The 26,385-nt window shown below is 50.2% G+C and overlaps 4 pseudogenes; all 4 read left to right on the forward strand.

Annotated features, from left to right (window-relative positions):
- The first annotated feature begins 877 nt into the window (after window positions 1-877).
- Window positions 878-2,551, forward strand: LOC144829986 (18S ribosomal RNA; annotated as a pseudogene).
- A 987-nt stretch (window positions 2,552-3,538) lies between these two features.
- On the forward strand, window positions 3,539-3,692 carry LOC144829809 (5.8S ribosomal RNA; annotated as a pseudogene).
- Window positions 3,693-4,418: 726 nt separating this feature from the next.
- LOC144829698 (28S ribosomal RNA) lies at window positions 4,419-5,688 on the forward strand (annotated as a pseudogene).
- A 5,691-nt stretch (window positions 5,689-11,379) lies between these two features.
- LOC144829713 (28S ribosomal RNA) lies at window positions 11,380-12,419 on the forward strand (annotated as a pseudogene).
- Window positions 12,420-26,385: the final 13,966 nt, after the last annotated feature.

Here is a 26,385-nt window from a genome sequence, read left to right on the forward strand (position 1 = left end):
AATGGAGTCAAGCTATCCTGGCTGAAGACGGCTGATAGCCAGAAACCTGTCCTAGGATGCTTGTTTCCGGTCCAGGAAAGATATGGCTTGGCAGTTCGGGCTGGACTGTTCCCATGAGGCACAGGGTCAAGGCTGATTTGCATATGGCCATGTCTGAACTGGGGTGGTGTGGAGTGCAAAAAAACGATGGATTTAGGCCCAGATCTCTGTACTGGGGTGAATGTATGACATTGTTCTGCATTCTGTCCATCAACTGCTGTTTTGCATTTGTCATCCCGAGTGGAATGGGTATGCTCAGACGTGAGTCCCATGCTCTCCACACCACTGGAGTCAAGCTATCCTGGCTGAAGACGGCTGATAGCCAGTAACCGATCCTAGGATGCTTGTTTTCGCTCCAGGAAAGACATGGCTTGGCAGTTCGGGCTGGACTGTTCCCATGAGGCACAGGGTCAAGGCTGATTTGCATATGGCCATGTCTGAACAGGTGGTGTGGAGTGCAAAAAAATGATGGATTTTGGCCCAGATATCTGTACTGGGGTGAATGTATGACATTGTTCTGCATTCTGTCTATCTACTGTTGTTTTGCATTTGTCACCCCGAGTGGGATGGGTATGCTCAGACGTGAGTCCCATGCTCTCCACACCACTGGAGTCAAGCTATCCTGGCTGAAGACGGCTGATAACCAGAAACCGGTCCTAGGATGCTTGTTTCCGGTCCAGGAAAGACATGGCTTGGCAGTTCGGGCTGGACTGTTCCCATGAGGCACAGGGTCAAGGCTGATTTGCATATGGCCATGTCTGAACTGGGGTGGTGTGGAGTGCAAAAAAACGATGGATTTAGGCCCAGATCTCTGTACTGGGGTGAATGTATGACATTGTTCTGCATTCTGTCCATCAACTGTTGTTTTGCATATGCACGTGTAAGTACGCACGGCCGGCACAGTGAAACTGCGAATGGCTCATTAAATCAGTTATGGTTCCTTTGATCTCGCCATCTGTTATTTGGATAACTGTGGTAATTCTAGAGCTAATATATGCCGGTTGCGCCGAGCTCCTGACATGCGTGCATTTATCAGACCAAGACCAATCCGGACTCGCCTGGCCACTCTGGTGACTCTAGATAACCTCAGGCTGATCGCACATTCCCATGAGGGCGAGAGTACATTCGGATGTCTGCCCTATCAACTTTCGAAGGTACTTTCTGTGCCTACCACGGTGACCACGGGTAACTGAGAATCAGGGTTCGATTCCGGAGAGGGAGCCTGAGAAACAGCTACCACATCCAAGGAAGGCAGCAGGTGCGCCAATTACCCACTCCCGACTCGGGGAGGTAGTGATGAAAAATAACAATTCAGGACTCTTTCGAGGCCCTGTAATTGGGATGAGTACACTTTAAATCCTTTAATGAAGATCCATTGGAGGGCAAGACTGGTGCCAGCAGCCATGGTAATTCCAGCTCCAATCTCGGCACCCCCTTGATGCTCTTGACTGAGTGTCCTAGGGGTCTAAAGCGCTTACTTTGAAAAAATGTAAGTGTTCAAAGCAGGCCTGTTGCCTGAATACTTCAGCTAGGAATAATGGAATAAGACTACGGTTCTATTTTGTTGGTTTTCGGACGGCCGGGAGCATTCGTATTGTGCCACTAGAGTTGAAATTCTTGAACCGGCGCAAGACGAACCAAAGCGAAAGCATTTGCCAAGAATGTTTTCATTAATTAAGAATGAAAGTCGGAGGTCCAAAGACGAGCAGATACCGTCGTAGTTCCGACCACAAACTATGCCAACTAGCGATCCGGCGGCGTTATTCCCATGCCATCCGAGCAGCTTCCAGGAAACCAAAGTCTTTGGGTTCTGGAGGGAGTAAGGTTGCAAAGTTGAAGCTTAAAGGAATTTATGGAAGGGCACCACCAGGGTTGGAGCCTGCGGATTAATTTGACTCAACACGGGAAACCTCACCCGACTCGGACACGGAAAGGATTGACAGATTGATAGCTCTTTCTAGATTCTTTGAGTGGTGGTGCATGGCCTTTCTTAGTTGGTGGAGCGATTTGTTTGGTTAATTCCGATAATGAACGAGACTCCTCCATGCTAACTAGTTATGCATCCTCCAGTGGTCGGCGTCCAAGTTCTTAGAGGGACTAGTGGCGTTCAGCCACACAAGATCGAGCAATAACAGGTCTGTGATGCCCTTAGATGTCCTGGGTTGCACGCGCTCTACACTGAACGGATCAGCGTGTATCTACCCTCTGCCGACAGGTGCGGGTAACCCGCTGAACCCCGTTTGTGATATGGATTGGAGATTACAATTATTTCTCATGAACGAAGAATTCCCAGTAAGTGCGGGTCATAAGCTCACAGTGATTAAGTCCCTGCTATTTGTACACACTGCCCGTCGCTACTACTGATTGGATGTATAGCGAGGTCCTCGGATCGGCCTCGCTGGGGTCGGCAACGGCCCTGGCGGAGCACTGAGAAAATGATCAAACTTGACTTTCTAGAGGAAGTAAAAGTCGTAACAAGGTATCCTTAGGTGAAACTGCGGAAGAATCACAAACGGCGGAGCGGCCCAAACAACCAACAGCGCCAGCCCAAAGCCCTCGGCCGCCTCCTGTAAGCACAATGTAGCCACAGGCCAGGCCTGCCCTGGCGCACCCCGACCAGCGAAGCTGTTTGTGGCCGCATGGGGCGCTTGGATGTTGACCGGGCCTGCGGCGGGCCTCTTCTGCCGGGGAGGACCCGACTGACGCATGAGGGCCCAGGTACGGGGTGGCGGCCCCTGTACCCTGTCCTTCTCCACGAGGGGCACAGCGGTAGACCCTCCTGAGATGGAACCCACGCTCACCAGGCATGACCCCCGCAGTGGGGGGAAACCAAATGGCAGTGCCTCCCCGGGCTGGTACCACCCCCTCTCAAAACGCCTTGCCCGAGTCCCGGCCCAACCAGGTTTCGGGCAACTGAGGAGCGGCCCTTCTAGTGCATCAGGGTGGACTGGAAGCATAGGACCGAGGGTCTGTGAGGGGACCCCAGCTGTTCTCGGTGGGAGGCGTGCGGGATGGGGAGATGCCTGGCTCTTCCCTCCCGGCACCTCCGAAGTGATGCAAGGGTGGGGTGGGCTACTCACCAGCCCGCTGGCATGGCTCTGGGTGCCACCCGGTGATGGACAGCTGTCATGCAGGTGAGGGGACCCTCCCTCGTTGACAGGTATCCAGTTCGACCTCGTCCCATGCAGCCGGGCTGAGGTGTTTGAAGACTTGTGCAATCCTTCCTGGTTACTCTGGCAGGGACCAGCTGTTGTGGGGCCGCCTGCTCCCGTTGCTCTGGGAGCCCCCTTCTTGCCAGCAAGTGGGTGGGGGGGACTCCCAGGCCGAGCACCTGGTACCGCTTTTTTCTCTTCCAACTGTGCCGTCTGACTCCCAGAGGGGAAGCCATGAAGAGGGCGCCTGAGCCATCTCGCTGCACGGGCGGTGGATGGACGGCATTGCCTTCCTCCCGCCTCTCCTGCGCCCGCAGGTGGGTGAACATTTTCAAAAAGTTGCCTGTGACTCCTGGCGGTGGATCACCTGGCTGGTACGACGATGAAGAATGCAGCTAGCTGCGAGAATTAGAGTGAATTGCAGGACACATTGATAATCGACACTTTGAACGCACCTTGTGGACCCGGGTTCCTCCCGGAGCTATGCCTGTCTGAGGGTTGCTCAATCGTCAATCACCCAGGGACTAACCTGGGATGCAGCTGGGGCTGTCGCAGGGTTAGCTCTGCTTCCCTTCATATCCCCACAAGGTCAGACCCCTAATTGCCCGTGGCAGGGTCCCACACCGGGTCCTGACGCGGAGGTTCGCCGCTGGCACGCCTAGCCTCACCTCCCCTCCTCTGTCAGGGAGAGGGGCAGGCAACCGGTCCGCCCTGGCCCCGTCCCGGGGTGCATGGCTGCATGCCGTGCATGGCTGCATGCCACGCGTGGCTGTCTGTGGTGTCCCACTGGCTGCCCACATGCACGTGCCTCTGTCGCCCACCTACGAGGCCTGCTTCATGGGGAGGGCAATGCCACTCCAGATCCGATCAGAGGAAAGAGGGCATGCACTGCAAATGCACTAAAGGGTGCATTTCCTCCTTGGCGGTGCACCGCGACTGGCACTAGGTTGGCTGGGAAGGCTTTGGGGTGGCAGGTGGCCCTTCACTCCGGTGGAGGGTGTTATAGCCCCCCTGGAAGAAGCTTTGCCCTCCCCCCGGTACCCGCTTCCGGCCGCCCCTCATTGCACACCGGGGAGGGGGCCCCCTACTCTCCATGTGACTGTCGAATGGGGAGGATTGTGCTCAGTGCGCCCCAACCTCATTGCTCTGCCGGCAGGGGAGACCCACGCTGGGTGCCAGGGGTCTGCGACGATGTCGGTTACCCACCCGACCCGTCTTGAAAGACAGACCAAGGAATCTAACACGTGTGCGAGTCGGAGGGTCGAGCAAAACTCTGTGGTGCAATGAAGGTGAGGGCCGGTGGCAGGCACACCACTGGCCCGTCTCGCCCGCTCATTCGTGGAGGTGGAGCATGAGCGTGCATGATAGGACCCGAAAGATGGTGAACTATGCCTGGGCAGGGTGAAGCCAGAGGAAACTCTGGTGGAGATCCGTAGCGGTCCTGACGTGCCAATCGGCCGTCCGACCTGGTTATAGGGGCGAAAGACTAATCAAACCATCTAGTAGCTGGTTCCCTCCGAAGTTTCCCTCAGGATAGCCTTGCGCTCGGAGCCCCCAGTTTTATCTGGTAAAGTGAATGATTTGAGGTCTGTGGCAGAAACAATCTCAACCTATTCTCAAACTTTAAATGGGTAAGAAGCCCGGCTTGCTGGCGTGGAGCCGCGCATGGCATGCGAGTGCCTAGTGGGCCACTTTGGTAAGCAGAACTGGCGCTGCGGGATGAACCGAATGCTGGGTTAAGGCGCCCGATGCCGACACTCATCAGACCCCAGAAAAGGTGTTGGTTGATATAGACGGCAGGACGGTGGCCATGGAAGTCGGAATCTGCTAAGGAGTATGTAACAACTCACCTGCCAAATCAGCTAGCCCTGAAAATCGATGGCGCTGGAGCGCTGGGCCCACACCCGGCCATCACCGACGTTGAGCACCACAGGGCTAAGCCGCCATGAGTAGGAGGGCCACTGCGGTGCGCACGGGAACCCAGGGCGAGAGCCCGGTTGGACACGCCGCAGGTGCAGATCTTGGTGGCAGCAGCAAATATTCTAACAAGAAGTTTGAAAGCCGAAGTGGAGAAGGACTCCAGGTGAACAGAAGTTGAACATGGGCAATTTGGTCCTAAGAGATGGGTGAGCGCTGTTTGGAAGGGACGAGCGATGGCCTCCGTTGCCCTCGGCCGATCGAAAGGGAGTCAGGTTCAGATCACCCAACCCAGGGTGGCAGAGACAGGGGCCCTCGCGGCGTTCAGTGCAGTAACGCAAAGGATCACGGAGAAGCCGGCGGGAGCCCCGTGGAGAGTTCTCTTTTCTTTGTGAAGGGCAGGGTGCCCTGTAATGGGTTTCCCCCCGAGAGAGGGGCCTGCGCCTTGGAAAGCATTGCGGTTCCGGCAGTGTCCGATGAGCTCTCGCTGGTCCTTGAAAATGTGGGGGACATGGTGAAAATCTCGCACCGGGCCATACCCATATCCGCAGCAGGTCTCCAATGTGAACAGTCTCAGGCATGTTGGAACAATGTAGGTAAGGGAAGTCTTCAAGTCGGGATAAGGATTGGCTCTAAGGGCTGGGTCGGTCGTGCTGGGTCACGAAGCTGGGCTGGGTGCGCACGGCAGCTGGACAAGGCGCCTCACTCCGGGGGAGAGGCAACTCTGGACGTGAGCCTGGCCCTTCCTGTTGATTATCCCAGTTGCGGCGTTCACCTCTCCCCATGCTCCCGTCCCGTCCGTTCTGCCTCGGCTGGCACCTAGCAGCTGACTTAGAACTGGTGCAGACAAGGGGAATCCTACTGTTTAATTAAAACAAAGCATTGCAAAGGCCCGAGGCGGGTGTTGACACAATGTGATTTCTGCCTAGTGCTCTGAATGTCAAAGTGAAGAAATTCAATTAAGCGCAGGTAAATGGTGGGAGTAACTATGACTCTCTTACTGATCTGTGATCTTCAGAAAAATGGAAAGGGATTCACATTCGGATCAGATGGTCTTAGTGTGCAAATCACCGCTCTCGCCTTTGCAGATGACATCGCAGTAATCGGCAGCACCTGGGAAGGAATGAGTACAAATCTGAAAATCATTGAAAAGTTCAGTAAAACAACAGGATTAAAACTTAATGTGAAAAAGACACATGGATTCTATATCAGTCACCATAAAGCTAAAATCCTGATTAACAACTGTAAACCATGGCAGTATGAAAAAGAAAATATTGAAAACAGGAGAAAGTAAGAGATACCTCTGATTGAACTTTGATCCGCACACTGGCCATACATGCAACAACAAAATTAATGAGGTTCTTGTTAATTGGGCTCAAAAACTTGATAATCTACCACTTAGGCCCACGCAGAAAATATAAATTTTATGTCTGTACTTGGTCCCTAACCTGTCATTTAAATTGGAAATGACAGGATCAGAAGCTAAAACTTAAAATGTTCTGGATGAAACAATAAAAAAGAATGTCAAACATTTTCGATACCTTCCTGCAAACACATGTGATGGTCTCCTATATTCGAAAAGGTCATTTGGGGGCCTCAGTATACCAAAACTATGTACAACAATTGGTCTAAATAAAGTCAATAGTTTAATGTATCTCAGGGCGGCTCCAGATCTGTATATAGCTCATTCATTCATGTATGCAGGAGAAGTAATAAATGAAAAAATTGATAACATCATCAAAACTCACAAACTCATCATTTTAGACAGTAGGTTTCTGAGTTATGATTTGAATTTGTTAGCAACATATGATTGGAGAAAAGAAGAATTTGAGAAATGGGCAAATCTCCTTGTCCAAGGTGATGGCATAAAATACTTAGCAAGTAATCCAACCTCAAACTTCTGGATCAGCAAGCATAACAAAATGAAAGAAAATCAGTACATAGCTGCTCTGATGTGAAGAGTAGGTATGGGCCGAAAATTCGTTCCGCTCGCAGAATTTGCGGATTTTCCGCAATTTCGCGATCCGTGAATTTCGCAAAATTGTGGAAAAATCCATGAATCCGCGAGCGGGACAATTTTTTTTCCAGAAAGCACTTACAGGGTTACAGCAGGTGCCCAAGTTGAAGCCAATTTCTTTGTAACCATTTACAAAATGGTTACAAAGAAATTAACTTCAACTTGGGCACCTGCGGTAACCCTGTAAGTGCTTCCTGAGTGGCGCCTCCAGAGTTCGTTGTCTACTTGCAACTATTCTCTGACCCTGCTCTGACCCTCGAAGCAGGGTCAGAGAATAGGTACAAGTATGCCACAATGCTTTTGTCACAAAAATTAAAACCGCAACAGGAAGCACTTACAGATTAGGAAGCAGGTGCCGGACTTGAAGCTCAAATTCAGTAACACAATAACCAGCCCCAAATTAATTTGTCTCGGTTGAGGCTGGCTGGGCAGGTGTGCTTTCTCCCCATAATCTACAGTGGTGAACCAGAGGGTGGCAGTGATGAACCAGAAGGTGGCAGTGATGAACCAGAGGGTGGCAGTGGTGAACCAGAGGGTGGCAGTGATGAACCAGAGGGTGACAGTGATGAACCAGAGGGTGTCAGTGGTGAGCAGAGGGTGGCAGTGGTGAACCAGAAGGTGCTGTGATGAACCAGAGGGTGGCAGTGATGAACCAGAGGGTGGCAGTGGTGAACGAGAGGGTGACAGTGGTGAACCAGAGGGTGGCAGTGGTGAAACAGAGGGTGTCAGTGGTGAGCCTGAGGGTGGCTCTGATGAACCAGAGGGTGGCTGTGAAGAACCAGAGGGTGGCAGTGATGAACCCGAGGGTGGCATTGGTGAACCAGAGGGTGGCATTGGTGAACCAGAGGGTGCTATGATGAACCAGAGGGTGGCAGTGATGAACCAGAGGGTGGCTGTGGTGAACCAGAGGGTGACAGTGGAGAACCAGAGGGTGGCAGTGGTGAAATGGAGGGTGGCAGTGGTGAGCCAGAGGGTGGCTGTGATGAGCCAGAGGGTGGCTGTGATGAACCAGGGGGTGGCAGTGATGAACCAGAGGGTGGCAGTGGTGAACCAGAGGGTGGCAGTGGTAAACCAGAGGGTGACAGTGGAGAACCAGAGGGTGGCAGTGGTGAAATGGAGGGTGGCAGTGGTGAGCCAGAGGGTGCTGTGATGAACCAGAGGGTGGCAGTGATGAACCAGAGGGTGACAGTGATGAACCAGAGGGTGGCAGTGGTGAACCATAGGGTGGCAGTGGTGAACCAGAGGGTGCTGTGATGAAGCAGAGGGTGGCAGTGGTGAACCAGAGGGTGGCAGTGGCGAAACAGAGGGTGGCAGTGGTGAGCCAGAGGGTGGCAGTGGTGAAACAGAGGGTGACAGTGGTGAGTCAGAGGGTGGCTGTGATGAACCAGAGGATGGCAGTGATGAACCAGAGGGTGGCAGTGGTGATCCAGAGGGTGGCAGTGGTGAACCAGAGGGTGCTGTGATGAACCAGAGGATGGCAGTGATGAACCAGAGGGTGTCAGTGATGAACCAGAGGGTGGCAGTGATGAACCAGAGGGTGGCAGTGGTGAACCAGAGGGTGCTGTGATGAACCAGAGGGTGGCGGTGATGAACCAGAGGTTGACAGTGATGAATCAGAGGGTGGCAGTGGTGAAGCAGTGGTGAACCAGAGGGTGCTGTGATGAGCCAGAGGGTAACAGTGATGAACCAGAGGGTGGCAGTGATGAACCAGAAAGTGGCAGTGGTGAACCAGAGGGTGCTGTGATGAACCAGAGGGTGCTGTGATGAACCAGAGGTTGGCAGTGATGAACCAGAGGGTGACAGTGATTAACCAGAGGGTGAAAGTGGTGAACCAGAGGGTGGCAGTGGTGAACTAGAGGGTGGCAGTGGTGAACTAGAGGGTGGCAGTGATGAACCAGAGGGTGACAGTGATTAACCAGAGGGTGACAGTGGTGAACCAGAGGGTGGCAGTGGTGAACCAGAGGGTGGCAGTGATGAACCAGAGATTGGCAGTGGTGAAGCAGAGGGTGGCAGTGATGAACCAGAGGGTGGCGCTGCTAAACTGCCCGGGAGCCCTTTGGTGTGAGGCCCCGCGCTGCTGAGCTGCCCAGGGGTTGTGAGCCTCCGCGCTACTGAACTGCCCCAGGGCCCAGTGGGTGTGAGCCGCCATGCTGCTGAACTGCCCCGGAGCCCTCTCAGTGTGAAAATCATTTGTGCTCAATTGCCTGGGAGCCCTCTGGGTGCCCCCCTGCCCCCAGTACATATATACCTCTACCGCACAGCACCATTATGCTCTTGCACCATGAAGTCTGGTGCCTGGATGCTCCTGATCCGTGTAGTTGGTACCACCGTCTGGTGCAGTCAAAATGTAAAGTCATAACTTGCTACGCAGCACCAATAAAAACGTGTCCCCCCTGGCACCGGTATGCGCATGTACCAGGCGTGCATCACCCGCATGCCACTGCACCCTACTGCCCAGCACCAGCATATGCCTGTATGGGGCAGTTTAGTATGAGATGGGACATTGTCCAGCAACTGCATGCGCCTGAACCCATTGAGCAGGATCAGAATGGCTTCGTACCAACACGCGCAGCAGAGCTATCTTGGCCATCTGATGGATTCTGGGGTCCTGTGCAAAACGTATTTTTGCATCCATGAGTTTCCAGAGCGCATTCCCGTTTAGCTCCTGTGACCAGGAGGCTGCTTTCTCCTCATCTGCTGCTCTGCTCGGTCTCTGACCCTTTATAAACAAGATGCATGTGAACTCGCATAGAAGCCCCGTCCGTTTGGTCCCGTCCACCACACACTAGCAGTATGAAACGTCTTTCCGCCCGTCCCTACTATAATGGCCAGCTCACTCAAGGGACCTCGGTGCCTTTTGGCGTGCTGGCAAAGTTACAGGCACACGTGGTCACATATTTGTGCAAATGGCAAAAAAATCTGCGAGTTCGCGGGAAAATTCGCGAACTCGTGAATTTTTTTGCTATTTCGCGTAAATTTGCGGACCGCGAATTCGCCAATTTCGCCCATAGTTAGTGAAGAGCAAATGTTTTATATACTAGAGAAACCATCACTAGGGGAAGAAATCGTACATTTGCCACATGTAGGTATTGTAATGATGTTTGCAAAACAATTTCACATATTTCAGGCGCATGTTCTAAAACAAAGGACATTAGGATAAAAACACAAAATAAAATTCTGGAGTTGTTCATTCATAGAGCAAAAAGGTGTGGTTGGATGGCATATAGGGAACCTCATTCTAAGAACAATCATACAAGGTGAACTACGAAAACCAGATGTAGTGTTTACCAAAAAAGGTACAGCTGTAGTGATTGATGTTTCAATTCGTTATGAAAACTCACAGAATTCCCTTGAATTAGGGTTTGAGAGTAAAGTTAAATACTATCAGCATCTGTCACAAAAATCAAAGATGTCACCAAATGTAACACTGTAAAATTTCATGGCTTTATAATTGGATGTCGTGGTATTTGGCCTCAATGTAATGATGTTGTCCTGGCTGATCTAGGTCTGCAAAAGTCATTCCCATTCAAGAAAAATGTTTGCCTGACTACTTTAATGGACACTCTTAAAATGTGCCAAGTATTCGTGGACAATTGAGTATCAAGCTTATACTGAGATGTACACTTTCTTGCAGCACACGTCACCCTTATAAAGCATATTGTTTTAATATATTAGTTTATAGTTGACACAAGATTTAGTATAGATGTGAATTTTATAGATGTACATTTTTAGAATTTTATAAATGTGCATTTTCTAGTTAGATGTGCAATTTGTAGATGTGTATTTTTATAAATGTGTGCTTATAACAATTTAGATATAATTGTGAACATCTTACTTATTGAAATGTCTTGAATGATGAATAGGTTTCAAATAATTACAAACACATAATTACCACACATTGATTATTGATGTCCTGCTAATCATACTTTAATTTCTCAGGACTGTTCGTAGACAATTTTAAAATTGTTGGAATAGTACTGCAGGGTGTACTATCGCTATACGTGATCCCAGTACCAGTGAGGACAGCGTTCAGTGTGGCTGTACTCCGGAGCGAAAGAATGTTGTATTGTTGGAAGCAAAACTGATTTGACCCTGATGGGCAGCATAATAACCCAGAATGAGCCACAGCGAGGTGGTATAGAAATAGCCAAATGCCTCGTCATCTAATTAGTGACGCGCAAGAATGGATGAACGAGATTCCCACTGTCCCTACCTACTATATAGCGTAACCACAGCCAAGGGAACAAGCTTGGTAGAATCAGCGGGGAAAGAAGCACCTTTTGAGCTTGACTGTAGCGAAGCACTGTGAAGAGACATGAGATGTGTAGGACAAGTGGGAGGCCCTCGGGCCGCTTGTGAAATACCACTACTCATTGTTTTTTCACTTACCCGGTGAGGCGGGGGGGCGAGCCCCGTGGGGCTCTTGCTTCTGGCTCCTAGTGCCTGGCGATCGCTGGGCGGGACCCGCTCCGGGGACAGTGGCAGGTGGGAAGTTTGACTGAGAAGGTACACCTATCAAACGATAACGCAGGTGTCCTAATGCAAGCTTAGGGAGGACAGAAACCTCCTGTGGAGCAGAAGGGCAAAAGCTCGCTTGATCTCGATTTTCAATATGAATACAGAACATGAAAGCGGGGCCTCACAATCCTTCTGACTTTTTGGGTTTCAAGCAGGAGGTGTCAGAAAAGTGACCACAGGGATAAGGGGCTAGTGGCGGTCAAGCGTTCATAGCGACGTCGTTTTTTGATCCTTCGATGTCGGCTCTTCCTATCGTTGTGAATCAGAATTCACCAAGCGTTGGATTGTTCACCCACTAATAGGGAATGTCAGCTGGGTTTAGACCGTCATGAGACAGGTTAGTTTTAGCCTACGGATGATGTGTTGTTGCAATAGTAATCCTGCTCAGTACGAGAGGAACAGCAGGTTCGGACATTTGGTGTATGTGCTTGGCTGAGGAGCCAGTGGGGCAAAGCTACCATCTGTGGGATTATGACTGAACGCCTCTAAGTCAGAATCCCCTCTAAACCGTAACGATACCGCAGTGCCATTGAGCCTCAGTTGGCCTGGAATAGATGGCCTCTTTTGGGGAAGGGGGGTGCGTAGAGCCGCTCGATTGGGAACTGGAGTGCAGACGGTTGGGAGCCGCCTACATCGCCCTTGGTGCACTGAATGTTCGTTGGGCACCTGGTGCTAAATCATTCGTAGACGACCTGATTCTGGGTCAAGGTTTCCAAAGTAGCAGCGCAGCTACCTCGCTGCGATCTATTGAAAGTCATCCTCTGAGCCAAGCTTTTGTCTTTCTATGCGTGGGCGCTCACGGACGCCCTCCTCCACAACACTCAGGGGTGGGTTACTCTGCCACTTGGACGCTGGTAGGGATGCAGAGGGAGCAACGCAGGCCTGTGGGAGGCTGCCTCCACCACATACCCTCTGGCACGGGGCCTCCCCCTCCCGTCCCTGCCCCACAGGGGTGTGGGGATGGAGGCCATCATCCCTTGCAGGTCAGCACGGCGACCAGATGGCCTGGGCCGGCAGGGGCCCCCCTTCCCACTGCTCCCACGCAAGTTGAGGAGGGAGGTGAGCAGCCCCAGGGAAGGAGCCTCCAAAGCAGCGGCCTCGGAGCGCCTGGCCAACCTTGCCATAGTCGGACTGCAAGGGCGACTGGGTCCAACTGTCTCTGGGTGCTGGGTCGTCCCAGGCCATCCGGTCACCTGGCTGCGTGACCAGATGGCCCTGCGGGCTGGGCGACCAGATGGCCCTGCGGTCTGGGCAACCAGATGACCCTGCTGGCCAAGCGATCAAATGGTCCTGCAGGCCCAGTGACCAGATGGCCCTGCGGGCTGGGTGCCTAACTCCAACTTTTGTCCTTCACCAGGGTTCTCTTAGTCCCCACTACGTGGAGGCTTAATAGTTGAGGAAAATGGGCTGCCTGGGCAGGCCGACAGGGGGAGGACGTAGCCTGGGCTTAACCCTCCTTAGTTCTAGCCTCCCGCGCTCCGGGAAGGGGGAAGGCACACCCACCACCAGGGTCTGGGTGTGGGGGGTGAAAGTCAGTAGCCAGGGCAGGGCATCTGCAGAGTGGGGAGGACTACCTAGCTTTCCGCTGTCTCCGGGATGAGGAGCGGCGGGAGGCCAGCCCGGCATGAATGGGGGGGCCATGCCGGAGCTTGAGCCCCTGGAGAGCTTGAAGAAGCTCTGAGCAGGGGATGCCTGGGCCCGGTCTGGGATGGTAGCGACTTGCGGATGTCTCATGCCCCCCAGGGGGGTCATCCGGGGCCCTGGGAGACTCTCCCTGGCTTGGTTCAGAAGCTAAGACCTGGCCTGGGGCTTGACCTCCATCCGGCAAGACCCGGGGTACGGGAGCCCCCATCCTGCAAGCTAGCCGAGGGTCTGGGCGCTGGATATGCGGGTCCACAGGGGCCCGTGGAGGCTCTCCCTAGCCTGGATAGGGTCCGGAAGCTGGGACCGGCCTGGGGCTTGAGCTCCGTCCGGCGGGCCTTGAGGTGCGGGAGCCCCCATCCTGCAAGCCAGATGAGGGTCCAGGCACTGGGGACGGGGGCCACCAGAGCCTAGGGACGCTCTCCCTGGCCTGGCTAGAGTTCAGAAGCTGGGACCAGGCCCTGGGCTTGAGCTCCATCTGGCGGGACCCCGGGTGTGGGAGCCCTACATCCTGAAAACCAGCTGAGGGTCCAGGCATGGGGGACCAGGGTCCATCGAGGCCCCGCAGGCTCTCCCCGGCCTGGCTAGGGTTCGGAAGCTGGTACCAGCCCAAGGCTTGAGTTCCGCCTTACGGGCCCCGGGGTGCAGGAGCCCCCGTCCTGCAAGCCAGCCGAGGGTCCAGGCCCTGGGGACGGGGGTCCACCGGGACCTGGAGACGGGGGTCCACCGGGACCTGGGGAGGCTCTCCCCGGTCTGTCTAGGGTTCGGAAGCTGTGACCGGGCCTGGGGCTGGAGCTCTGTCCAGCGGGACCCGGTTTGCGGGAGCCCCCCGTCCTGCAAGCCAGCTGAGGGTCCGGGTGCTGGGGACAGGGTCCATCGGGGCCCGGGGAGGATCTCCCTGGCCTGGCTAGGGTTCGGAAGCTGGGCCCAGACCTGGTGCTGGAGCTCCGTCCAGTGGGCCCTGGGGTGCAGGAGCCCCCGTCCTGCAAGCCTGCTGAGGGTTCGTGTGCTGGGGATAGAGGTCCACCAGGGCCTTGGGAGGCACTTCCCGGCCTGGCTAGGGTTCGGATGCTGGGACCGGGCCTGGGGCCTGAGCTCCGTCCGGCAGGACCCGGGGTGCGGGAACCCCACCATCCTGCAAGCCAACCGAGGGTCTGGGCGCTTGGGACGGGTGTCCTAGGGGGCCGGGGAGGCTCTTCCCGGCCTGGTTAGGGTTTGGAAGCTGGTACCGGGCCTGGGGCTTATGCTCCTCCTGGAGGACCCCGAAGTGCTAGAGCCCCCGGTCCAGCAATCCATCCAGGGTTCCGGGGGTCCAGGCACGGGGGCGGGGGTCCATCGGGGCCAGGGCAGGCTCACCTGACCTGGCTGGGTTCAAAAGCAGGGACCGGGCCAGGGTGGCGGGTGTGGCTGGCTTACTCCACTCCGCTGGCGGAGTTTAGTTCTCTGCCCACCCCTATATTTTACAAGCTGTAGACCTGAGTCCCTGTAGCTTTTTCATTACCAGTTCGCTCCTTTGACAAGCTATGCTGAAATACATTTTCTATGTGTTGTTGTCAAAGGGAATGATTTGGCCTAGAAATACTTTATTGTATACGTTTTCTTTGTGAGTTCAATGATGATGAATGGACAAATGTTTATTGTAAGTTTGCAGATTTTTTTCTGTAGTTAAGATTTTATCCAACACATCAGTGATTGGCAAGTCTGACTTCTCCAAAATGACCACCAGCAATGCATAGTCTGGTATCAAAGTCAAGGCGTTGAAGGGCTTCTTTGTCCAAGGTATCAGCGCTAACACTCGGATCATTTGTCAATCAGAATCAAAAGTCTCTTCCTCCGAGTATCGCACCGCAAACAATCGTGGTTTAGACCGAATCCAGGGCTTTAAGTGGGCCAGAGGTCTAAAAAGCAGGTGCTGAGATGGGTCCCTATCGGGCTCTCTCCATTTTTTCCCTCAGGATGAAACAAATATATTAACTCTGCGACAGTACCACCCATCATTGACTTTGATATAACTTCAAAGAGGCTTGTTATAGTTCTTTCTCAGGCTCATCCTTTTAGAATTGAAGCATTTTCAAAATTATATACAACAAAACCATAGTTCTTGCTTATTTACCTTATGCAGCTAACAACCACTGGCAAAGCAAATACTCTTGGCTTGTTGTAAGTGTAATGTTACTTGTTGTATTATATATCTGGATGCAATGACAGAAGCAGCAACCTACCAGTCAGATGGGACTATGCTAAGAAGAGATTTTTAGCTTGCATGTTTTAAGCCACTCCCTAATTACATCGGCCACACCCCTTCAAGAGACCCCCGAGTTTTTTCATCCCACTTAAAGCCCTGAACGGATCCCAACAAACAGAACAAAAGTACAACACACCTTGAATAGCAGTAGAACAAGAGGTCTTTTTTTTGTTTTTTTACTTTATTTTGAAGTTTTAAGAAAGCTAGAGCACAGACCTGGGTAAGTTACACTTCTAGCACTACAGCAGTACATACAAAATACAAAAATGGTCTTGGTACATGAAAAAACAAAAAAAATCTAGAGGTACAGGAGTGGGGGTCGGGAGCAAGGGGGGGGCAGACAGGCACTAGAAAGCAATATAGAGGACCTAAGAACATGGCGACATGATGTATACAGTATGAACCTTGGTATCGCCACTGGAAACAACAGTATCCAAAGTGAGCAGGTAGCCACGCAATGGTTGCCAAATATCTTGAGGCCTAAAGGCAGGGGGAGGAGCGTAGCATCGATTTCACTAGTGGTTTCTCAATAAATCATATCGTTCAGCCATTCATCCTTGGTGGTCAAAAGACCAGATGGCTATTCTGCGATTAGCCAGCAGTGGCGCCATGGCAGCAAAGCGGCAGGAGGAGGGCAGCAGAAGCTTAACGTAACCCAGCAGTGCCAGCAAGGGGTCTGGCTCCAACTAGAGTTTAGTCATGGTGGATATTAATGCCATGATTTGGAGCCAATAGTAATGACTGTTAGGACAGGCCGACCCAAGATGTAAGAAATCTGCGTTGGCTAATCTGTACCTCAGACTTTGGTGGGATCAGGTGTGATCGAGTTTTGCTAGTCCCTGCAGGGTGGTAGCAGCTTATGCCTATGGTTGGTGGAGACAAGCTTTGCTTGTGTGAGGCAAAAGGACAAAGTCTCGTCAGGTAGGGGATGTCCTAGGTTACGTTCCCAGGCAGAGCTTGCCCGAGTATCGCTAGGGTTCAGAGCCAGGCAAGTGTGATAAAGTCTGGAAACTAAGCAGGATCCCTCAGTGGTTGTAATTATAAGTGTCAATGGGGGAATTTGTCTGATGCCACTGGGTACGAGGGGGCCTTGTCATGTAGTGTAATATGTATGCGGGGGGAGTACAAAATGGTCCATATGTGTGGAAGTCCCTGAAGCAGTGAGCACGTAGTGTGGGATGACATGGCTATTTGGGAAATGAATCCCCATGTATGTAGGTTATATTTCAGTAGCGAGGGTTGAACATATTTTTCCTTTGTTAAAGGGAGCCATAGGTTATGGGTTAGAGACTGCACTGGGGAAATAGAGTAACCTGCCATCCAAATACCATGGTGTTTTCGTCCAGGCCCAACTAGAAGTAGATAATGTTTGGATATCAGCAGGATCTTTTGGTAGGCCCAGTGGTAATATGGAGGAGAGTGGGAGCACTCCAGCCAGGTTCACCTCTGGCATTAGGTACAGTAAGCAGGAAACGGCACTGCACAATCAAAAAGTACAAATGTAAATCTGGTATCTGATCCCGCAATCAGGGATCGAAACATTTTTCTTTAACAAAGGCCCATTTACACTACCCAACTGTTCCCTTCACGCTGGGTGTCAATGTGATGCAAGTTTATACCCAACTTACCAATTACAAGAATAGAAACTGCTTTTCTCCTTACAACATGTATTATTTGTGGCAATGAATGTGTGTGTAGTAGAGAAGTTGATGGCAATAATATGTACCTATCTATAACTACTAAATAATCAACAGGCTCAGTGTAAATTTTGTAATATTTATCGTAAATAATGTGAAGTAAAATGCTCATCAAATACTTCTCTTACAAATGCGAACATAGATTATCACAGTGAGAATATTTTAGAAATGTACAGAATCAAACTCATAACAAATAACAATGCATTGAAGGAGTGGATAGGTGAAGAGAGAAAAGTTTCAGAGACAAAAATACATTTGCAATGATTATGCAAATTCAAAATATCATCTATACTAACCCAACTAAGAATCGAGGAAAACTATCCTCTTGGCCAAAAGGGCAGTAAGGCCCTCGAGAAGTGTTGAGTAGTAAAGACTAAATCAGGAAACAGGAAACAGGTGGGCCTCTATCTGGAACCAGCAAACCGATGACAACCACGATCTCCCGGTACCTGACCAACACCTTCTACAACCACACCCACCGGGGCACCTCAATTATACCCTAAAACCTGAATGCCCAACCCACATTTGTTTCGATATTCGCATAAACTCTGACTCTCATTGGCTAAGAACGAGGGTGTTCTGTCACACCACTTTCAGCGTGAGCTCTTTATTAAATGTTCTTTTGTTTTAAACTTTCAGCATTACGACAGATTCGTCCCAGGAAATAGCTCTGAACACAATCGTATTTCATATTGCTTTCAATTCATTATATGTTGCAAATCTCTGCACTTCCTTTGTCAGCCTCTGCCATTCTCTTAAGGAAGTAGCACGCTTCAACTTGCTTATCAAATTTATTTTCCGCAGTTTGGCAGTCATACAGCACACGATGAAGGTCATTTATTTTGGAAGCTATGCATTCTCTCTTCTCATCCCAAAAAACCTCTTTAGTCATCTTTATTTTCTACCAAGTATTAACAAAGGCCCATTTACACTTGCTTTTTCTACAGAAAATAAAAACATAACATTATTAAATTCATGAAATGAAATGTAATTTCATTGCACACCATCCCAGCATTGCACTAACCCATGCACAACCCGTATTATTCCTAGCAATATATTATTAACTTGCACAAAAACAGGATTAGTCATTTATTTTTCTAAAAGCGAGAACAAATGCGGCCTAGTTTCATGCATTAGTACACGCATTTTTTCATGCATGCGCAAAAGCATTTCCCCTTATTTTAGAGTTTATTAATAATATTTTTCACAGCACACTGTTAATGAATCTTACTGAGGGTTCAAGCTGAGCAGGTTTTTATTTTTGTAAAATCCTGCTCCATCATACCCCAAAGCCACCTCCTTCATATGGGAGCATCAGGAGTTTCCCCCTTGAGCCTAGGCCAACGGCCCGCCCATAAAAAGCAAAGTAAAAGTCTCTGCAAAGTGGTGAACAAACTGTTAGTCGGGGGGTCAGAATTTTGGTAAATAGGGATAGAAATCAAGGGAGGACCAGCATTTTAATAGGGGCTTTACGCCGCCATGGATAATGGTAATTTGCTCCATCACTCAATTTGAGTAGTAACTTTGTCGACCGCTGGACCATCGTTTAGGTGAACCACCATTTCTTACTGTTGGTGTAATATAATACTGGTGAATTTGGTGGATTCATCAAACCAGGGGTATTCCAATGAGCCCTCTGTTGGGCGGCTGTGAGTTTAAAACACTCAGATTTACTCCAATTAATAGAGATTCTCCAGTATTGGGGTGTCTTTCATAGATTCACATGCTTGAATAATTCCCCGTTGTCAAAGTGGGAGTCCCACGGTACATAAAATAGTAGTAAGAAACATATATACATAAAGTACATACCTATATATATATAATATACATATAAATAGATATCCAAATATATCTAAAAGAAATAAAACCTTAGAGTACCATAGAACAATATTGGCCCATAGAAAGCATAGAGACAGAGTTCACTTTAGTAGCATACCCATGTCATTATAATAGTCCACATTCCAGCCAATCAGGCTGTAGCACCCTCTAGAACCTTCTCCTCAGAAGCTCAAGCCGTCAGATTTTCTACCACACGTCGTGTGAAGGGAGTCTCTCTGAGCTCTGCTCAGTTTTCTCCAATCTTCATATCTTCAAATCTTCTCAACATGTCTTCTACCAAAAGATCTTTATTCCGGCCTTGCTCTGCCTGTGGAAAACTTTGCCTTTTCTCTGAGGACCCTCATAAAAAATGCATCTATTGCCTGTACTCGGACCATGAGGTGAGGAGTTGTAAGTTTTGCAGAACCTTTTCAGCTAAGACCCTGAAAGATAGAGAGGCCCGTCTCCTTCTGTGACTCCAGAGGTTGAAGACGTCACACAACCCCGTGTCTGATTTAGAGAGTGTGTCTTCCTGTCAATCTAAGTCCTCTCTGAAGCGTGGGTCAGAGACTGAGCTTCCTTCTCCATTCCTTAAAAAGAAGAAGCTTGTGGACACTGCAAAGTCCGTCTCCCCACGGGAACTGCCAGCCTCTATGCCTGCGGGACCTTGTTCTCTGGCGTCGCAGTCCCACTCTGTGCCCTCGTCATCCAAAACGAGTGCCGGCTCATCGACGAGCTCGACGACGCGCCCGTCAACGACGACGAGATCCGTCGACGTGATACCTACTTCGACGACGACATGCTCTGTATCGACAAAGAAGACGACGACGACGACTACATCGTCGACGATGGCCAAGGAGGTTCAGCCCATTTCTTCAATTGTGAAAATCTCGTCGACGTTGAAGAAATCTGTCTCGTCGACGACCCAACCTAAGGGACACTCGTCGTCGAAGACTTCATTGACGCTACCTACTTCGTCGACGATAGCCTCGTCGATGTCGAGTACCTCGTCAACGTCTACCTCATCGTCGAAGACTTCGTCGACGACAATGACATCGCAGGCGAAGGCAGCGTCGTCGACGGCATCCACCTCATCGTCGACGCCTGGAACATCTACGACGAATTCCCTCGGTAACTACATCGTCGATGAGGTCGTCAACGGGATCGTCGACGGAGCAATTTTGACTGGCGACTGCAACCACCTTCACTGTGGTAACTGCAACTACAGTTAATCGTCCTGCTCCACTGGTTTTGAGCCCTGTCCAACACGGGTCAGGTCCTCCGGCTCAATTGTTTGCGTATGCAGAGGAGGAATCTTCTGATGGCTCCTACGCTGATGACAACTTTCATCCCGCAAGTAGCCTGTTGGAGCTTCATATCAAATATCATGATGAGGATGAGGATAACTATGAGCGGGAGTCGCACATCTCAGTTCATGATGAGCAACAGGATCTGGAACATGGAATTCCTATGGCGCAGTTGCCGATGTCTTTAATTACAAATCTGCAACACATGCTGGACGACTATAATCGTCTTTTTCTACCCTCTTCGCAGGCTTCTCCAACGCCTCCTCCAGCGCAGGAGCCCGTTCAAGTTGCACCGCTATAGTCCCCTGTTCCTCAGGACCCTGGGACTGATGATGAAGTTCATGTGGATACGGACCATGATGATGACGCTGTCCTAGCAGATTGGGATAATTATCAAGCCCAGACTCCGTCTCCTCCGCCTACCTCCCCTCTGGCTTCTCCCCAGTGGATATTGGGGGTTTCCACCTTTTAATGATGAGGGCCGCGAAACGTTTCCACCTGCCTATGGTCGACAAACAGCAAGACTGTTTTTTTTAATGATTTTAAGGATCAACCTTTAAAGCAAGTGCATACCATTCCAATAATTGATTTCATTTGGAAGGAGAGACTTAAGCTCATGGAATGGCCTAATTCCATTCCTGCCGTGCTTCCAAGCCTAGACCAAAAATATAAGGCGCCCGAGGATTCACCTGCCTGCCTTGTGTTTCAACCGAAGGCAGACTCGGTCATTACACAGGCTGCCCAGAAGAGGTCACATAACCCAGCTTCTCCTTTATCATCACCGCCCGACCAGGAAGGTCGCCATCTGGATACCATCAGCAAAAAGTTCACCACGATGGCCGCAACTACAGTCAGGGCGGCAAATTCCTTAGCCATCCTCGGCAGATACGGCCGACAAATGTGGTCGGAGATCGCAGCTCTAGTCAACCTGATTCCTGAATCATCCAGGGCAGAGGCACAGGAGGGTGAAAAGATATCGTCCGAAATTATAGACTGTGCAATCGATATTTCCTCAACTGGTTTTAGACAGCTTGCAAGTGCTGCCGTTTTAAGAAGACAGGGCTGGCTTAAGGCTACGTCTTTTTGTCCTGAGGTACAGGCTAAAGTACTCGATTTACCCTTCGATGGAGAGTCCCTCTTCGGCAAGCATGTGGACGACGCTTTAGAGTCCATCAAGAAAGATACGGACACTGCTCGAGCCCTTGGTTCTCTCCAGTACAGGAAATGGCCATTTTGTGGAGCACGTGGCAGGGGCACATCCTCTAATTTTCGAGGCTCATCCCAGTGCCGCTCCTGGTGATAATAAACAGCGTTATTCCAACCAAAACCAGAATAGACAGTCCGATTTCAGGCCTTATAGGCGAAAAACCACCTACAGGGGAGGTTACACCTCTAAAAAACAATGGGCCTTATTTATGAAGGACTTGCGCCGCCGGTGCGTCACTTTTAACATGGGAAAAAGTGATGCACCGGTGGCGCAAGGCTTTCATAAATGAGGCCCAATGACTTTTCAAGATCCAAGCCTTATCCTGCTCAGCGAATTGGAGTCGAATCTCTCACTACTTCTATAATTGGTCAAAAATAACTTCAGACCGTTGGGTCTTGGATGTCATCTCAAAGGGCCACGCTCTGGAATTTCTCAAGTTTTCACCCAACCATCCCGCCCTCTGGTCCCCCACCAGCACACTTAAAGGAACTGTTTGCACAGGTTGCAGTTATGATCCTAAAGGGAGCAGTCGAAGTGGTTCCTCGATTACAACAGGGGACGGGCTTTTATTCCCGCTTTTTTCTTATCAGGAAAAAATCGGGGAGTGGCGCCCGATATTGGACCTCCGAGCCCTCAACAAGTTCATAAAATCCCAAACATTTCGAATGCTGACCTTGCTGGAAATTTTGCAGTTCCTGAACCCCGGAGAATTCCTCTCCACAATGGACCTCCAAGATGCATGTTTTCACGTGCCAATCCATCAAAGACACAGAAAGTACCTCCTTTTCAAGGTTGGATCAAAACACATCCAATTCAAGGTTCTGCCTTTTGGCCTTCGTTCCGCTCCGAGAGTCTTCACAAAGATCATGGCTCCGGTTGCAGCGTATCTACGCATACAATTCATACAAATCTACCCTTATTTGAACGACTGCTTGATAAAGGCACCAACCTTTCTCGCAGCACAACAACACACTTAGATTTGCCTATCAGTCTTCAAAACCTTGGGTCTTTCCATCAACCATGAGAAATCGCATGTCCATCCAGCACAGCAATGAGTCTTTCTGGGAGCATTGATCGACACTCATCTAGCAAAGGTGTTTGTTTCTCAAGAGCGCCAAGATTGCATTGCCAAATTGGTGGCTCTTCTACGCTCAAGAAAGTCAGTTTCTGTCCGAATGTTAAAATCCTTTCTGGGCATGACCTCGTCCTGCATACCGCTAATCCCCAATTGCAGGTTACACATGAGAGTTCTCCAAGAAGAATTGGACAAGCAATGGAGGCAAGTCTCAGGGTCGTTCAACAACAAAGTCTTCCTGACCCCTCGCATTCAAGACGCGCTGGAATGGTGGGCTCACCTTCCGAACATTGCAGCAGGGCGTACGTTTCAGGAAACAGCCCCCACGCTTACCCTTACGATGGATGCTTCCTTAGAGGGTTGGGGTGCGCACCTCGAAGGGTTATCTGTCAACGGCAAGTGGACTGCGGACCAGCGCCAGTGGCACTCAATCAGCTGGAACTCTTGGCCATCTTCCTCACCCTGAAATCATTCCGTCTGCTGGTGGAAGGGAAGTCTCTGTTGGTGCGTACGGACAACACCACCAGTATGCACTACCTCAACAAGCAAGGGGGTCGAGATCTCTTCTGCTCTCCAGACAGGCACAACAAATCTGGGAATGGGCAATACAAAATCGAGTCCAATTAACTGCAGTTCACGTACCGGGCATCTCCAACGCCCTTGCAGACTCTCTCAGTCGATCGGCCACAGACAATCACGAGTGGGAACTCCATCAGCCAACTCTGGAGTATGTCTTTCGCCGGTGGGGCCAGCCAGAGCTGGATCTCTTTGCGACTCCGCTCAACCGCAAATACCTACGTTACGCAAGCTGGCATCCCCACAAAGGGTCAAGCGGAAATGCATTTTCGATCAACTGGTCGAAAGATTCATGTACGCTTTTCTGCCGATCCCTCTTCTACCTCGCCTCCTGCGCAGGATGAGAACGCAAACTTGTCAGATCCTTTTGATTGCGCCCAGGTGGCCGCGTCGACCGTGTTTCACGGATCTCCTTCTTCTTTCCCAGTGCGATCCGATTCCTCTCCGCCCCCTGCCGCATCTTCTCACCATGAACCACGGGCAGATTTGCCATCCAGACCCGGCATCTCTCCAGCTTCACGCTTGGAACCTGAGCACCACGAGTTTGCCCATCTGAATATTGATCCTGACTGCAGAAATGTCCTTGCTCATGCACAGGCTTTTCCCACCATCAAAACCTATAAATTGAAATGGAGGCGGTTTTGTGTTTGGTGCCACTCGGAAAACATTGATCCTATGCTCGCCACCCCATAGCAAATATTGCCTTTCTTCCTCGTTTTGGCTAAGTCTGGACTTTCACATTCCACTCTCAAGGTCTTCCTGGCTGCCTTTCCCGTTTTCGACATGATGGTTCCACATCCCACTACTCCTCTCGGATCATTCGTCAATTCTTTAAAGGTCTCTTCCGGATGTTTCCGCCTGTCCGGCGTCCTCCACCTTCTTGGCGTCTGAATCTAGTCTTAGCCCAGCTTCTTAAGCCGCTATTTGAACGTATCCATTCTGCTGATCTAAAATTCCTTACTTGGAAAGTTTCTCTCCTCCTCGCACTCACGTCCTCAAGGCGAGTGAGCGACATGCAGGCTTTTACCATTCAGCAACCATTTCTTCAGTTTTCAAAGGACGCTGTTGTACTACGTACAAACCCTAAGTTTATACCAAAGGTCCCTTCAGACTTCCACCTTAACGAACCTCTACTACTCAAAACTTTTTTCCCAAACCCTCAGTCTCCCGCTGAGCGTACTCTTCATTCCTTGGACCTGAAACGATGCCACAAATTCTTTATCCAACGCACTGCTGCCTTTCGAAAATCAGACCAGCTCTTTGTGGCCTATGGGCGGCTGCGCAAAGGACATCCTGTTACTAAACAAACCATTGCTTGATGGATTTCTTCTGCCATCTCCTACTGCCATCAACGGGCTGGCAAGCCTCTTTCCGCTCCGGTGCAAGCACACTCGACAAGGGCGGTGGCTTCCTCTACGGCCCTATTTGCTGGAGTGCCTCTGCATCAGATATGCAGGGCGGCAACGTGGTCCAGCACGCACACATTCACGAGGCATTACTGTCTGGAGACAGCTGACGCTGCAGACACTGCTGTGGGTCAAGCGGTGCTGCTAAATCTCTTCAAATAAAGGCGAGCCTCTGTTGCTTCCCGCCTCCTGTCATAAAAGGTTTTTCTTGTGCATTATTGTAAATGTTGCAAATGTGTATTTATATTATTACCTTTTCTTTATTACCTTTTATGACTTTGAGTATTATGGCGTACTGCTTTCTATTCTTATTCAAGCATGTGAATCTATGAAAGACACCCCTAATACTGAAGAAGAAAAAAAGTTACTTACCAGTAAACTGTGGTTCTCCAGTATTGGTGTCTTTCATAGATTCACATGCGACCCACCCTTCCTCTCCTCAGAGGCTCTCTTCTCCTCATGCACTTTTAGTCACTCTTGTGCTATGAAAATCTGAGGGCTTGAGCTTCTGAGGAGAAGGTTCAAGAGGGTGCTACAGCCTGATTGGCTGGAATGTGGACTATTATAATGACATGGATATGCTACTAAAGTGAACTCTGTCTCTATGCTTTCTATGGGCCAATGTTGTTCTATGGTACTCTAAGGTTTTATTTCTTTTAGATATATTTGGATATCTATTTATATGTATATTATATATATATAGGTATGTACTTTATGTATATATGTTTCTTACTACTATTTTATGTACCCTGGGACTCCCACTTCGACGACGGGGAATTATTCAAGCATGTGAATCTATGAAAGACACCAATACTGGAGAACCACAGTTTACAGGTAAGTAACTTTTGTTCGTCCTGATAGGCACTCAAAACATATATCCTCAAGGACGAGGGGGCAAGGTTAAAGGTAGGATCATGGATAAACATGAGAATGTCATCCACATACACAGAGATCAAGACGGGTCCGTGTCGGCACCTCAGGCCACAGTGCAGCTCTTTCTCCTGCAGATGCCAGACAAGTGAAGAGGGGAGAGGATATAGCCTTAAGACTAGAGGGGTCGACGTTGGACCTCGGGAACTGGGTTTGAGTCTCTGCAACGACGCTCAACATCCTGTGATTCTGGGCAAATCACTTAATCTCCCTGTGCCTAACAAAAATGAATGTGTTCATCTATAACAAAACTAGTGCTCAGGTAAAGCGGTCTGATACCCAATGTCTCGGGGCTAGTTTGCGCTATATAAAACTCTAAAAAAATAAAATAAAATAAAAAACAAGTGAGTCTAGGACGATTATTAACAGTAAGGGTGACAGGGGGCATCCCTTTGGGGTTCCCCTTGACACTGAGAACAGAGGAGTGAGAGAACTCTTAATGGACTGGAATATATTAGCATTGGGAGGCCCAACTTGAGCAATGTCGCTCTCAAAAAGGGCCTCGCAAACAAATCATATGCCTTCTAGGTGTCTAGGAGGGCAACCACATCGGGGAGATCCGGGGTTTCAGCACAGCAAAAATGGGCCAAAGATTGAGTCCGGTGGAACAAAGCCGGTTTAGTATTGGTGATATAATTTGCTCCATCAGGAGCGCCTGGCAGATTGCGATTAATTTGGTGTTTTTCAGTTTTTTACCATAGTTAAGGAGGGAAAGGGGTCTGTAGGAGGTACAGAGGTGGGAAGCCTTACCGAGCTTAGAGAGCAGCATTATTACAGCTTCTTGTAGAGTGGGTAGAATAGAGCCAGACTCAAGAGACTCGCATAGACTTCTAGAAGATG

The sequence above is a fragment of the Lissotriton helveticus genome, chromosome 4_1 (assembly GCF_964261635.1).
Source record: "Lissotriton helveticus chromosome 4_1, aLisHel1.1, whole genome shotgun sequence".
In the NCBI taxonomy this organism is placed as follows: Eukaryota; Metazoa; Chordata; class Amphibia; order Caudata; family Salamandridae; genus Lissotriton; species Lissotriton helveticus.